At 55.2% G+C, this 12,831-nt stretch overlaps 1 protein-coding gene across 2 annotated transcripts in view; it reads left to right on the forward strand.

Moving 5' to 3' along the window:
- Positions 1 to 886: 886 nt before the first annotated feature.
- The window catches only part of CTBP2 (C-terminal binding protein 2), a 156,786-nt gene continuing 144,841 nt past the window's right edge, over positions 887 to 12,831 (forward strand). For both annotated transcript variants that reach the window (XM_030334407.1, XM_030334406.1), the window contains exon 1: positions 887 to 946. The gene's annotated coding sequence lies outside the window, so the exon portion shown is untranslated. The remainder of the gene's footprint in view (positions 947 to 12,831) is intronic.

Consider the following 12,831-nt stretch of genomic DNA (forward strand, 5'->3'; position numbering starts at 1 on the left):
CCCTCCCGCCGCGCCTGTGTGCACTTTCGCGGAGCCACTAATCCCCCGAGAGAGCCGATTTGTAGTGAGGAGTATCTGTAGGGGGCGAGGCCGGCCCATGTGGGGTTGTGTCATTGGTTTGCAAAGAGAGACCCCGCCTTTGCCCAAAAAAAAAAAAAAAAAAAAAAAGAAAAAAAAAAAAAAAAGGAGCGAGGAGTGAGCGAGCGGCGACCCTCACCTCGCCTCCCGCCTCGCTCCTGCGCAGCCGGCGGGCACCGGGAGACGCGGCCGGCGCCGCTTCTTTCCCTTTCCCTTTCTCTCCGTTTTCCTCCTCCTTCCCGGGAGGAGAAAACAAATAAAGAAGAGCAAATAGCCGGGAGGCGCTCGGCATCCAGGACGCTCCCTCCCCCGATCCAAGTTGGAATTAGCATCCTCTTGGGGGTGAGCGCGGCGCGGGGCGAGCGCGGGCCGGGGACCCCCAGCGCAGCCCCCTCCCGGCGAGCGGGCGCGGGGCTGGGACTGGGGTGGGGAGCATCGGGAGCCGGGTGGGCGGAGGAAGGGGGTGGGGTGGGTGGGGAAGTAGGAAGAGGCTCGGCGGCGAGGGGAGGAGGAGGAAGGGAAGGGGAGGGGTAGGGTGGGGAGGGGAGGGGAGAGACAGGGAAGGGAGGGGAGGGAAGGGCGGGAGGGGGAGGGGCGGGGAGCTGGAGAGATTAAGTTTTTGTGTGTGTGTCCCTGTGTGCGTGTGTCATTTTAAGGTGGCCCGGGAGCGGCCCAGAGAAGCCGGCGGCGGCCCGAGGAGCGAGGGACCGAGCCGGGAGCCATGCCGCGCTGAGGGGGGGGCCGCACAGCCGCCGCCACCGCCACCGCCGCCGGGTGGGGTGGGAGGGGCGGGAGCCGCCGCCACCGCCGCCGCCGCCGCCTCCCGGGTGGGCGCCCTTCGCCGTGGACGCCGGCGGCCCGGGACGAGGTAAGCGGGGCCCCGGGGGAGGGCCGGGACCGCTGCCGCCCCCGCCTCACCTGCGGCCGCGGGCTGGGGGCGCCGCGCCCGCGCCTCACTGCGCCACTGGGGGGTGGGGGGGAGGAGGAGGAGGAGGGCGAAGGACACGGAGCCGGCATCCGAGGACATCTTTGGTCTGCGCCCCCGTGTCCCCGCTCGGCGCCCGGGGGTGGGAGCCGGCCTGGAGGTCCCTGCCTGCCGCCCCCCGCCGCCGATCGCGCCCGCCGGCTGCCGTTTGCGCCAGGATTTTTGTTGTTGTGATGAGAGTTGATGAATGCGAAGTAGGCGGTCACCTTCCTTCCCATCAGGATTGGAAAAAAAAAAAAAAAGAAAAAAGAAATCCCGAGCGCGGCGGCGTCCGGAGGGCAGCGGCGGCGGCGGCGGCGGCGTCTCGGCGACGGTTTCCTAGGCGCCCCCGGCTCCTGCTCCCCGAGGCCGGTGGGTGCGCGCGCGGGGGCCGCCCGCGACCCAGGCCGAGCGCGCGGCGCGCCGCGGGGACAATACGGCCGGATCCCCCGGGACCGGGAGTCCGAGCGCGCGGGGCCTTACGCTTTGCGGGGCGGGGGCGGGCGGTAGAGCGGGGGTCCGCGGGGAAACCGGGGCGCGCGCGGCTCGGGGCCCCCAGGGGAGCGGCCCCTGCTGGCCGGGGATCCCGCGCGGCGCCCCGGGAGCGCAAGTGAAAGAAGGGAAAGGAGGCGAAGTGGAACCCTTTTGTTTTGCCGGCCCCGCATTGTTGGCTCCTCCGGGCAGCCGGGCCACATCTGCCGCCGCCGCCGCCGCCGCCACTGCCGCGCCGGGCTCGGCCCGCCAAAGTCGCAGCGGGGCGGGGGCTCGGGGCTGGCCGGGCGGCGGGCGCGGGCGGGGGCCGAGCGGGCCGGGCATTTCCTCTGCCCGTCCGCGCTCCCGCGGGCACCACTTCCTCCTCGCCCGCCGCCGCCGCCGCCTGCTGCGAGCCCGGTCCGCCCGCCTCCCCCTCCCGGGCTGCACTTTTCGGGTGGGGCGAACCAAAAGGAAAAAGTTTCGCAGGAGGGGCTGGCGAGGGCGCGCCCCGGGCGGCGGGGACCGGGTGCTGCGCAGCGACTGCCGGGCCGCCGCGGTCGCCTCTTCCTCCTCGTCCTCGGCGGCGCAGGACTGACCCGCGCGGCCGAGGGGAAGCGCCTTTCTTTCTCTCCCTCCCGCTCTGCCCAGCGCTCCGGGGCAAGTTGGGCAGAGGCGCGCAGGAGCCGGGGCGCGCCTGGGCCTTTCTCCAGCGGGAGGCCGGGTGGCGTAGCTGGTTGCCCGCAGCCCACGCAGCGTCCTGGTGCTCGGAGGCCGCGGGCCCCGGAGCTCGGCTCGGTCACCGCCGGCCGCGGCGAGACGCACACGCGCGCACACACACCCTCCGGTGGCTCGGCCGCGGCGGATGGTCACGGACACGGAGTGTGCGTGTGCGCGCGAGTGTGTGGGGTGCCCCCCTCTCCCGACCCCGAGTACTTTTTCCGGAGGCAGCCCCAAGCGGCAGTTGGCTCCAGGGGTCCCCATGTTTAGTGTTTTGCAGGGGAAAGGAGGAATTTTTCGTAGAAATCCCCGCTCGCTCTGCGTCCTTGGGGTGGAGGCTGCTGGCAGTGGCCTACGTCGTCAGGCCGGGCTCACTTGCCCTCTCCAGGGTAAACAGATCTTTCTGGATTTTTTCCCACCTTTTTTCTTTAAAGATTGGAGATCAGGTTAAGTTCTTAGAGAGTCAGATGTGAGTGGCTTGAAGGGTAGACAAGAGAATTGTATTCTATAAATATGCATTGGGAATTTAAAATGCTAAGTGCCTTATTTGCAATTCTGTTGGATATTCTAGAGACTGGTATATTTTTATCTGACATGGATAATTTGGAGGGGACGTATATTTTGGTTAGTTTACAAAGTGATTCTGCCTCCCGACTTTGGCGAAATAGATTAGACTCTTACTACTCTTTCAAAGAAGATTCTCTACTAAGTGCTTGGGTTCAAAGACAAGTTTAAAAATTACCTCGTGTTCAGTCCCTAAGACTGCTGTTCTTTCTGCCTCTAGGGCTCCCAGAGTAGAACTAGTTAGTTTTCGTGTACTTCGGAGAATTCCTCTGTTTCGAAAAAATTTTTTTAAATATATCCTTTACATTTTGAAGTAATGGTACTTTAAAGGATCTCGTGTCTATAATCTGATTTCAGAGTACTTCTTACAGCAATTATAAAGTGATATTCAAAATGCTAATTAAACACTTTAAGTCAGAGCGGCTTTAATATTGAAACATTTTTTTCTTTCTTTTTCTTTTTTTTTTTTTTTTGTAACGGGGGACTATGTCCTAGAGTTGAAACACCAAAAATGCTTTTGTCTGCCATCAGATTCCTGAACTGCTGTGACACTCTCCTGTAAAAACAACAACAACAACAACAACAACAACAACAAAAAGCAAACAACAACAACAAAAAACCCTGGTGCCCTTTTTATTGCCCCCAAAAGAAAAGTTAATGAGGTGGTAGGTTTCAGGCAAAAAAGCAGGCCCTCTTTCTTGCAAAATATGCTTACAGTTGCCATTGAAGTTGTATGTTAGCCGTGAATGCACTTGCCTTTAATGAAGCCAGTTTAATCGTTCACACTTGATCAAGTATAACAGGACCAAACAAAGGAAATAAGCCAGCATATTTCTGTAGAGCGTTGAGGGGTTTAGTGTAAGTGTTGATGTCGGGTCACCCCCTCCCCCCACTCTGCCCCCAGTACGAGGGAGTGAGGGTTGAAGGCAAAGGGAATTTATGGCACTGATTGGTTTTCTGTGCCCCCGGGGTAGGGGACCCCAGTTTGTCCCTGTAGAAAGCAGTTATTAGAGGGAATTTTAAAATCTTGGCCTTGGAGCTTGTTTTGAACCTGACAAGGTGCTTTTTTGTTTAATCCCGTTTCCTGTTTGGGAAGATACAGCTAAGGGGGAGTACATCATCTCCCTGATTTCTAAGTGTACCTTAATAAGGCTGAGTGGAGGGTGGGTGGCTGTGTAGTTGAGCTCCAAGCCCTGTGTTATTTACGACTTCACTTGGGATCTTTTGAAATTGGCCCTTGAATGGGTGTTTTCCTGGGGGAGGGGCAGGGTGAATTACCTTTTCTCAACCGTGATTTTTAAAAATACCTCTTTGTCCCTAAAATGTATTTCTTTGCTAGGCACAAGTTGCAACTTATGTCTGGGACTTAGTCATCAACTCAAGGAAGAAATATTTGCCAAGTGTCTTCTTCAGGTTGGGAAAGTAAAAAAGTCCGGCTGCTTAAAAACACTGTGCTCGTTGTAAAAATACACCAGTGACATACTTTGTGAGATATTTTGGCCTTTTAAGACTCAGGGCACACCTGTTCCTGTCCCTGCAGAGTTTGCTTTCCTTGGCATTGTTAATCTGGTCGTGTACACAAGATGAAACAGGAAAACTTGGCTATCTGTATAATTATTAACCAGCCAATCAGTTGCCCTTTCAGGGAATAATCAATAACTTTACTCTTGACTTTTCAAACTCTGAAAAGAAACTGTATTTTTAAGTCTGAAAAGTGTTTTGAAGAGAGATGAAACCAACAGCCACCACCACAACAAACAAGCAAAACTACAAAATCAACCTGCAACTCTTTCAGTGTCCTGAGTAGCCAGCTACAAGGTCAATAAATGATGAGTAAAGAAAATAGGTACCGAACAAGCAGTGCTCTGGGTTGGAAAAGGATATTGTTGCCAACTGTTTAAATACTAAAGCAAAGGGAGCTCCGCATGGCTCACACCATTTGAAATCCTTGAGACTCACTGATTAAAAACAAAAAGAGCCTTCCCCTCGGGAACAGCCCCTCCTTGAGATCCAGCCCCCGAATGCCATTTGCTCACAGTCCTTTTCCGTCGCGAATCACCCCCCTTTGCATTTAATGCTTTTCCCTAAATGGAAAAAAGTTAAAGAGTTTATAGCAACGGTGGAATGGCCACCCCAGTTGTCATTTTTTTACCACTGTCATTTCAGTATAGTAGGACTGTCGTCATAACGTATGTGAGTGCCGCCTGGGTCCCTCTGCATAATCTTTGTGTCAGTGACAGGCAGTGGGCTAAGTGTCCCAAGTCCCTGGTACAGGCCACAAATGATAGATACAGGTATATATATTCATAAAATACACGATCAGAAAAGGAAATGTGTCTGTAGGGCAGGGCACGACCCAGGCACTGTTTCCACTGTCTGGCTGATCGTTCCATTACAGAGGCTGGAACCCATTTCTGTAGTAATTAAAACGTGGGAGTGCAGTTTGACCCTTGGAAGAGCGGTACGAGTGTTTAGTGACACCTTATAGTGAAATATGGGGGGGCCTTACTCCTTCAAGATCTTCCTGTGACGCTGAGGCATGCTCCTGTGGACTATGATGACTTCTAGTAGGCACATCGAAATGCTGGAATGGATACGCTCCGAGGCTGTGCTGCCTGGGCAGATATCAGTTTTCTCCCTTACAGCTGGTGAGCATGTCCTAATTCACACCGCTGAAGTTAAAGCCACAGCACCCCGGGAAAGGACGGAGGGTGCAAGCAAGGCTTCTCCCCACGTACAATCTTTGGAAGTTAATTTTTTTTTTCAAGTCTGTGTTTGATGGAATATATATCAAAGACGAATGAAAGGGTTGTGTGTGTGTGTGTGTGTGTGTGTGTGTGTGTGTGTGTGTATGTGTGTGTGTGTTTTAAATCCTATCTCTGGATTTGGAAAATTATACTTAATAATTGCTAAAACCTTCAGAGCCATGTTCAAGGTGTTCAGTGGTTTCTTTTGATCATGATTTAATGGATGGTATCCAGAAGCCATCAATGTGACTCGAATGATACTCACAAATTAATGTTTGGGCAGAATCTGTAGTTTGCTTTTAGCTATCATTATTGATGTTTAAAGCCTGAGTTTATGGCTGCACTTGGGCATTCAGGACTTCCCCAGTGAAAAGAAGGACTTTGCACATTGTGCAAAAAAAAGGGGGGGGGGATTCACAAATGAATACAGAATGTACAATAGGGAGAGAGCTAGGCCATTGTTCGTGTGGAATGTTGACCATGGAAGCCAAGGGGCACTTTGGGCCTTCATTCTTCCAACTGCCCGAGAATACAGAAACTTCAGGAGCGGCCAGCAGGATGGGAACCAGAGAGGCACAGTCATCTGTCTTTGCCTGGCATGGAAATCTGGGCCGCTGGTTTACTCCCTTTGCGGAGTTTTCTTAGAAGATGGTCTTTTCTGGACTGCTGGGGAACTTTGTGCTCTCTTCTCCGTGATCTTTGTGTGTGTGTGTCAAGATTGTAAAAGCAGATAGAAGCGTTCTTCAAAGCAGAGTGTGGAAAAACAAACTTTTTCTCCCTTGAGCGCAATTTTTGAGGAATCCTTTTCACCCCTTAACCAGAAATTGAGACATTGTAAGTGGCAGGAAGCTGTTGTGTTTATTTTTTTATTACTCCTCGCGCTGAAGTCGTTTTTACGCTATTTGCAGTGTTTGGAAAGTACAGCTAAAGTGAGTGAGTGTTGGGTCTGTGTGTTTGCCTGTACAGCTGCTGCCATTTCTGAGAACGCCCCTCTGTATTGTATCTTCCCTCCCCATTCACAAAGGTCTCTTGCTTCCATGTGGGAGCTGGGGTTGCAGAAGGGAGCCAAATCTGTAGTTGAAATGGCAGGCATTATCCTGTGCCCTTTCTCTGTGTCCCCTCCCGCACGGGGAATCCGTGTAGACATTGACCACCGCTGGGGGCTGATGCCTGTTCTGATTTTATCAAGGTATATATACTTGGTTAGAACTTAGGGGCCAGCTGACCTTCCCATGTGTATCTTAGCCTGTCCCTCCTTGAGTGAATGCTTGACAGATGATCTACCTGAACTTGTTTCGGTAACTGAATTTAACAGATGGTTGCCTCAAGTTGGCTTCATGTTCACCAAAATTCTGATACAACGGTTGGGTCCTTATTCATGGGGCAAGTGATGGCTTTTGACTTTATGGAGAACTGTGACTTCTATCCTAGATAGTAACAGAGCCATTATTTCTCCCGGTGGTGTTGAGAGGACGTTAATCCTCACTAGCTGCTGTTGTCTGAACTTGGTGGTCAGGTCTTTGGTGGTGGTTTTCTGGAGGTCCAGAGAAGTCTGGGGGTGGGGAGTGGAGGTGGGGGAGGGCAGTGCTCTTCATCCTTGTAGTTCTTAAAATCTTCCCCGTTTGTAAAATGCAAAAACAAACAAACAAAAAACCCAAACACACACACACACACACACCCTTCGTGTTGTTGCTTTAACTCCCTTCAAAAGCGATCTATTGACCAGCAGAAATGTGCTTTTTGCAGTAACACAAATCCTTACTTATGACTTGAAAGACAACTGTTACTGGCCTGAAGATTGATTGGAGATGGTGGCAGTATTTCTGTCCCTCATCCCAGCTTACGTTGTGGCAGGGTCTTGGAAGGGACTTTTTAGAAGATGTGGAACATAGATGGCGGGCCAGTGGATCTTCCTGCAGCGTGGGGGCTAGCCAAGGGGTTGTAAACTCGCTGCTGTGCTCCAGCCGTGCCTGAAGTCTGGCCTCCAGCAATCTGTCCGAGCCCAGGACAAACAAAAACTTCATTATGGAGTCAAGGAATCCCAGGAAGTTTCTTTGGAAGGAACCCTAGACCAAGACCACAGAGGTCAACTCCTCTGGCCTAGTGGGATTTCCCCCCACCAAGTACGGCAATTTAAAAATCCTACCTAATTGTTAAGGCCTAGCAAACAGCCAGTTGATTGGTGTCAATGACCCAAATCAACCTGGAAGTGGTAGTATTGTACCTGCCCCAGGATTGGGGGGGTGGGGGGGAGGGAGGAAGAGCCCGTGAAGTTCCTTGGCTGCAGGGGGCGTGAGGCCAGGAAAGGGTTTGTGCACCTTTCCTGTTGAATGAACTCTGCCTGGGACTTTATTCTTTTGCTGATGGATGGCTTTAGTGGGGGAGGCCTAGAAGCACAGACACAGTTCAATCACAGTCAGTGTGCGTTCAGGTGGGCCTTGGGGAGGGGGTAGGGGTAGTGCCCACATGCTCATTTGGATGGTGGGGAGCCCAGTGAGCCAGCAGGGAGGGTTTTGGGGGGGGGGGGTGGGTTCTTAACACCCTGGCCTGGAATGGTTGAGGGGACTGGGAGTGTTCTGCACGGTGGGGGTGCGGGTGGGGGGTGGGGAGGACAGCCTCCCTTGTTCACATGGGCTTGCTTTGCTGGGAGGGTTGGAGTCCTGGTGATGCTAGGGAAGCCTTGCCGCAGAAGCTGCCAGGCCCGGCGGGCTGCATGGGCCGAGCTTGGCTGACCACTGCGTGCAGTTTTGGGGATAGGTGGGGCAAAGCTTTCCAAGCACCGGAGACCACGAGGGCAGCCTTCACCTGGGGGGTACTTGCCCTAATGAACTGGGTGGGCTTGGGGAGGGATGCTGCATTTTCTTCCCGGTGGGGGTGACAAGTATTTGTCAAGTTTTCTTCTGTGCCTTCTCCAGACGTGGAACTGTGGTCTGCACCGCTGGTCGATTGCGCCATCCGCCCATCAGGGACTGGATGGAGCGGGAGGCCCAGCGTGGATGCCAAGTGGGAAGGACGTGTCTATCCAGGAGCACTCAGGGACGTACCTTCTCTTTCTCAGCGCTTTCTGGTTATGGGCCAGAAGTCACGCCAGGAGGGCAATGAATAAAGAGTGCGTTTTGCTGCACAGATATCAATATGCACATATAAGTGCCTACAAGTAGAATCTCAGAATGTTTTTGATCTTAAAAACATTTCACAGTCATTAATCTTCACGACGCTCCTGCGGGCCAGGTAAACAGAACCATTCCTATTTTTACGCGACGAAGGAACAGTGACTCGCCTCCCCCAACTCGTAAAGAGGCTGGCGTCGGTCTCTCGCCGTAGCGCGCGGGTTTGGGGGCCCCGGGAACCCCGACGATTCGTCCAGACTGACCGCCGGGCGACTTCCGGTCTCCTGCTTGACCTTCGGAGGCCGGGAGGGCGAAGTGGGGCCCCGGCCAAGGCCGGCCGCCGAACCTGGCCGCGCTCTACCTGGAGGGGGCGGGGCCTGGCGGCGCCTCCCCGCGGGCGCGCGGACGGCCGGGGTGCCCTGCCCTCCCGGCGTCTGCGGGTCCGGGGTGCCAGGACCTCCAGACCTGGGGCCCGCGGGCCTGCGGACTCCCGGCGGGGGGCACCTGAGGCTCCGCCCCCCCGCCGGCCCGCGTCGGTCCCTCCCCTCCCCCTCGGGGGGGGGGGGCTCGCATACCTGTCCTCTCCCCGCCCCCCCACCTTGACGCCGCCGGAAGCACCCCTCCCCAGGCGCTGGTCTTTTCACTTGTAAATGGTAGCCGTTTCCCGCTTGGGGGAAGTGATCCAGAGGTGCTAGAAATGGCCCCTGCCCCCCCCCCCCCCCCCCCGGTGCCCACTTCCTCCTTCCTCCCCCCAGCTCCCCGGCCATTGTGCGGGGCTCGACCCCGGGCGGCGGGGGTCCGGCACACCCGCCGGGTTGGCCGCGCCCCTCCAGGTCCCGGGGCTGGACGGGGAGAGAGCCACGAGACCCCGCGGGACCCGGAGGGGGGCCCCGAACCCGCGCCCGAGGCCCGGAGCTGAACCAGAAACCTCGCTGGACCCCGTGCCGGAGCCACCCCACCCCCCAGTGATCGCGGATGGAGCAGACGGTAAACGGCCGCATCCTCACGACGTGGCCGGCTTGGCCTCCCGTCCCCAGGGCGGTGCGGGGGCCGCCGCTTCCCTCGCCCCCGTCCACAGCCTGGGTGTTCTCGGGCTAGCGACGGCGCGGTCGTGGGTGCGCCTGGAAGCTGCGAGGGCTCCCCGGGCCTTCCTCACCGTCCACCTCCAGAACCGGCGACCTCGCGCCGATTCACTCTCCGCGGCTCTTCCCCAGCGCGGGCGGCCTGGCGGGCCGGCGAGCGTAGAGTCGTGACCATCGGGGGCTTTGCCGCGTTGCGCCCGTCTTCTCCTTGGCGGAGGAATTTCTGTGTGTTTTTCTCTCGCTGTCGTTGCGGGCTTAATTTGATACTCCGATCCACCCAGGCCTTTTAGGTAGTACTCGTGTTTTGGTTAAGGTAACAGAATAACTACCATTTTTTGAGCAATTACTTAGTATCTTTGCCAGCCCCTCCCTTGGTCCATGTTGCACTTCATTTTCACGGCGAGGTGGGGTGCTGGCGGGGCGAGGTCGGGTGGTGGCGGGTCCAGGAAGCGCTGGGGTGATTTGCCCACCCCCCTCCACCCCAAGTAGCAGAGCTGGGATTTGAACCAGTCCGTCGGCAGTGGGGTTCGAGCCGGATTCCCTGGCAGAGGAGGAACCCTGCCTACCGTTTGAGCCTCACGGGTCACCCTGAGAGCAGAGGGGAGGTGAAAATTCCAGGCTTACCCCAAAAATGTGGCATGTCCTCCCCGGGATTCAAATGGCTTCTCAGAAACCATCCTCTTTCTCCAGGGTTGACTTCCAGATCACATGGGGCTATGGAAAATCTGGCTTGTTTTCATTTCCGTCTTTGATCACTGATCTTTTGTTAGGATCTCACGATCTAATGCCAAGGAGGAATTTCTAGATGGTTTCCTGGACCAGGCCTGTTTTAAATTCCCTACACTCTTCTGGGTTAATGAACAGCATGGCTCCTGTTGAGAAGCCTCAGGCAGGCCCCAGCAGACAGGGGCTCCCGTTGGATGCGTGGGGAGAGGTCCGTCCCTCTGGATCACAGACTCTCTGCCCAGGCGGAGGACAGACCTCCGGAAGGACCTCAAGAGCCAGGCACACAGTTCTGCTCTAGCCACGTTCTTTCAGTTACCCTCATACCCTCTTCGAGGTAGCGGTGATGGTGGTCGCTGTCTTACCAGTGAAGAAACAGAGGGTCGGGAAGGTTAAGTAACTAAGGCAACCGGAAGTTTAGTTAGTTCCCAGTCCATCTAGAGCTAGCTGGTCTTTCTGATGGATTGAGACTTTCAGGTTTTGATTGGGATTTGGGTACAGGTGGGGATGGCTTTGCCACGCTAGCCAAATTAGACCCCTTCTGTGCTCTTGACCTCATTTTCCCCTTTGCTTCCATCTGAGTGTCTGATGTAACCACCCTCTCCCCCTCCAACACACACACACACACACACACACACACAGGGATTATGTGGGTAGCTTTCACAGTGCTCAGGGTTTGTGTGTGTGTGTGTGTGTGTGTGTGTGTGTGTGTGTGTGTGTGTGGTAACATTGGATTTGGTGGCCAGGTATCACTTTATCAGACTCAAATTTCCAAGTTTGTGGTCTAGGGTAGTGATCTTAGGTTTTTTTTTCTTTTTAAGACTGGCCCCTCTTCTTCCTGGTGTGTGCCCCTTTCTAAGGGAGGGGCTGGAGGTGGGTGGGATGCCCCCTTCCCTCACTCTGGCTACTGCTCTCTTCACCACGATTCATTATGCACTCCTTACAATAGGAGTTGATTCCTATGTTCGACACGGGGGAATCTGGGAAAAGAGACCGGGAATGTGGGGAGGATTTCACCTAATTGGAATGGGCTGTTTGCACCATTCCTGTAAAAACCGGCCAGAAACTTGATTCTGCTGGGTAAACCTCCTTTGGGTTGCTGCCCTGCGTTTGTGTTGGCCTTAGAAAGGAATTTGAATTCATCCTCCTGAACAAAAGGAGCAGCTTTCTTTTCAGAGAGTCGATCAGAGAATTGAAAGGGAAAGGCACAAGGCTGGGTGTGTCCCGAGATCTGGAGAGGAGCCTGCTTGGGTGATTAACTCACCTGAAAGGCACCCAGAGCAGGTGACGCGAGAGCCCTGACCTTGGCTTCCTTTAGGGAAAGGTCCCCACGAGGTGGAGATTTTCCTGAAAAACAGGCTTTCCTTTACTTACAAGATTCCCTTCCTGCCCTGCAGTGCTGCTGTTCCTTTCGTGAACACGTGTGTGCTTGGGAGTTCCCTGATGTCTTTGCTGGTGCCCCAAGGCCGCAGTGGGGCGTGCGGGTGGTCGGGGGGCTCGGCGTACATACACCCCCTCTCATTCGGCCTTTGGATGGCTGAGGGACGGGGGAAGGGGAGAGGGGTGAGCCCCGGTGTGCTGGCCCAGCTCCAGCCTAGGTAATGGTGTGTATTCTCTCTCTTTGAAGTCCCCTGTGCGGTTTGCAAACTGCAGATCTCCATCGTGCTGCCCTGCCTGCAGAAGCCTGGTGTGTGGTAGGCTCCTGTGGGGCAGGAGAAGAGAGAAGCTTCCTCCCGGCCCACGCTGCCCGGAGAGTGGAAGGGGCTGGGTGTTAAGGCATCTGTGCGCAGACACGCGGGGACGTCCCTCGGATCTGTCAGCCTTTGCTTGCAAGGTTTTTGATGGGAGCCGGGGGTCGCAGGTGGCCTCAGAACCGGCCTTTGGATCTGTGGTGTAGAAGCTCTGTGTCCCCTGTCCTGTTCTGCCAGGGATCCCTCGCTCTGCATAAAGGCCCCTGAGCAGGACACGAGGAGGGCGATCTGATGAGTGCCCCCCGCCTGCCCGTATTGGTGCCCTGGTGAGCACACCCCGAGTGTCTGAGACCCGATTTTTCTCTGCCTTGGCCTCTCCGCAGACTTCTGTTTATTGTTCTGTTCCTCCAAGATGCTCGTTGCTCCTCAGTCAGGGCTGCGGATTTTTATTTTTTTTAAACACACATCCTTTCTTCTCATTTCTCCACTAAGCCTGGGATTAAGAATGTGGCTTCAACTGACAAAAGCCAGGAGATTTCAGAGTTAAAGTTGGAATTCTATCTGTAATGATGTCTTCCTGAGTATTTAAGGAGGACTTTGAACCGTGGGTAATTTTTTTTTCCCTTCCTAAACTGGCCAGATGTGCTCCAAGGAGTGGGCAGAGAAAGCAGTTCCACAGGA

The sequence above is a fragment of the Lynx canadensis genome, chromosome D2 (genome assembly GCF_007474595.2).
Source record: "Lynx canadensis isolate LIC74 chromosome D2, mLynCan4.pri.v2, whole genome shotgun sequence".
In the NCBI taxonomy this organism is placed as follows: domain Eukaryota; kingdom Metazoa; phylum Chordata; class Mammalia; order Carnivora; family Felidae; genus Lynx; species Lynx canadensis.